The sequence below is a fragment of the Littorina saxatilis genome, linkage group LG17, assembly GCF_037325665.1.
Source record: "Littorina saxatilis isolate snail1 linkage group LG17, US_GU_Lsax_2.0, whole genome shotgun sequence".
Classification (NCBI taxonomy): Eukaryota; Metazoa; Mollusca; class Gastropoda; order Littorinimorpha; family Littorinidae; genus Littorina; species Littorina saxatilis.
In genome coordinates, this window is record NC_090261.1 from 34,417,973 (window position 1) to 34,420,907 (window position 2,935).

Below are 2,935 nucleotides of genomic sequence, written 5' to 3' on the forward strand. Positions count from 1 at the left end.
GAGTTTTTACGCCCTCACGGCTTTTGATGTATGCGTGTTTAGGTGGTATCAGCCATCTGCACTTATGGTAGAATGACCAAGATCTTTAACGTGCCATTGTGGTGACACCCGTAACACGCCGGAACCTCGGCTGTACCCGCGGATAACCGCGGGCTCTGCAGGCTGTTCACCGCGGACAGAAATTGTCAACACGAGTGGTGAGTGTCTGCACAAAATCGTCTCTGCTTTCTCTAAAATAACATATCATTACAAAACTATTGTTTGTACTTCAACCTAAGGTATTATAGCACCCTATCATCGATTTAATTTTTTCCTTTCATTCGTATGTGAAGGCTGAGCTTCGAGTATTTGTGCATTTCCTGTAAAAAGTGCCAAAATTCTGACTTTACACATTTATTACGGAAATCCAAGCTTATTAAACAAGTTGCAGTGAATTGGAATGTTGTTACTAATCATTTGTTGACATGTGGCTCAAGTGGTGTTATCTAAAGCCACACGGTTGAGTCGTATTTCTTGAATCTCTGCCGCCACTGAACGATTTTGCGGCTGTGGCCCGCGGGCAGTGCCGGCTGTGGCCCGCGGACAGTGTTTTAAAGTAAAAAGTGGTATTTTCACCACTCTTTGAGTCTTTCAGGGACGATTCAGTGACTCATTTTGAAATTGAGGTCGTGCGGACTATGACCGATTCAAGAGAAATGTAATCGGACATTTTTCAAACCTTTTATAAACACAACGATAGCTCATATTTCTATTTTTGATGGCAGATGGAGATCTCGGCAATCACATTGGACAGCTTCCTGGACGTCACTGAGGAGGTGGTAGTTGAAGAAGCGGACGTACCTTCGACTGACTGTGCGACTTCCGAAAACATCAACACCACGCAAGGCAGGCCGTCGTTCTCAAAGCCGTGACCTGGTTCTGTGCCAAGAATGTGGCAATCGTTATAAACAAGAAAAGGCGCTGAAAGAGCACCTGCAAGAAAAACATGCACTGGCACCAGGGCCGAAATACCGCTGCACTGTGTGCGAGAAGACTTACGCACACGTGGCAGAATACAACAGCCATGTCAATGGTCACAGTGGCCTTAAGCCACATCGATGCCCAAAATGTGGCCGATCGTACCAAAACAAAAGGAGTCTTGATCGCCATGTGTGCAAGAATGCACCAATACCTGTTCTTGTCTGCAGCACTTGTGGCGGCACATTTCCATCGGCACGAATGCTCCGACAACACATGCACAGCCACGACGAAAAGCCGCAGTTCCAATGTCCCGCTTGTCGGATGTACTTCAAGCAGAAACAGTCTTTGAGGCGTCATCAAAAGAAAAGGTGCCCAATGGCTTCAAGGGAGTAAATGCAAACGCGCACTGTGTGGGACAAATTAGTGTTTTATTGCTGCACGAAGCAACAGTGATTTAATTTCTTTATTTTACAACTTACACATTTCTTTATTTTTTACAACTTACATGTTTTTGTTTAAAATGTCCTGAAGCAAGAAGCAAACTGTTATTTAATTTCTTTATTTTACAACTTACATGTTTTTGACTGACGGCTAACGGAGTGTGGCGACAGTCCTACATCTCACAAAGTTTTTCTGGTTTTCTTTGAACCGTGACCATTTTACTTTTCAACCGTGACCGTTCTTCTTTTGTTACACCGCTAGCGTAACTTTTGGTGGCACGCTAAGGCGATCGCGATAGCCTCATGGATAAAGCATCTGCCTTCGGAGCAGAAGATTCCACTGAGGTGCGACCCCTCGCAAGCTCGTTTTTTTGTTTAATCCAAGTGAGGGGGAGAGAGAGAGAGAGAGAGAGAGAGAGAGAGAGAGAGGCCGCAGGTGAAACGCAAAGAGGGAGATAAACATGTCGGGGGTCAAGCACTCGGCCGGCAGTCCACGCCCGTCAGGAGGGTCATTTCTTGTTGTTTAATATGTCCTGAAGCAAGAAGCAAACTGTGATTTAATTTCTTTATTTTAAAACTTACATGTTTTTGTTGAAAATGTCATGAAGCAAGAAGCAAACTGTTATTTAATTTCTTTATTTTACAACGTACATGTTTTTGTTTAAAATGTCATGAAGCAAGAAGCAAACGGTTATTGACAAATTATGTTTAGTAAGAACGATTAAAGACTTTGTTTACAAACATTCCTTTTATATATGTTTATAGAACATACATGTATAAAGAGAACACACACACAACATGGTTATGCCCAATTGACATCATCGCAAAGTAGTAATCACATGGAACATGAAGTGTGTGGTATCACATGAATTTTATCTTGCACATAGTATCTTAAATTATATGCAAAATATCTGAAACACTCACACCACTCTTACACGAGATTATACATTCTCTGTGTTATCTTATATTAATTGATTTCTGTTTACTCGTAATTAACATATTATGGAATACAATAAAATGCACAAAGCAAACAAATTAGAAACGTCCCAAAGACATAAAAAAACAATCACACAATTCTGCATATCTATGTACATCAAAGACATGTCATATTACTAGGAATAACAATCACTATGCAATTAATAATCGCACTGGAGTCACAAGAACTTGCCCAAATCAGTACAGAGCGTCCTCCGCATTTGGGAAGACAAATAATCTCAAACACTACACTTTCACACACACGTATCAACCCAGATACATTGATTTGCGAAAACTTAAACTTACACTGAACGCATTGATGTCGACAACAGACATTATGTATTAAAACAGACACAAGTAATTAAAGATATCCACATATTGAATAGAGTAAGGTAGCGTGTGGTTGCTTTAATTGTAATGTCATTTTCTGACACCAGCTTCTTTTTCAAGTGTGTTATGTTAACCTCTCTCTCTCTCTCTCTCTGTCTCTCTCTGTCTCTCTCTCTCTCTCTCTCTCTCTCTGTCTCTCTCTCTCTCTCTCTCTCTCTCTCTCTCTCTCT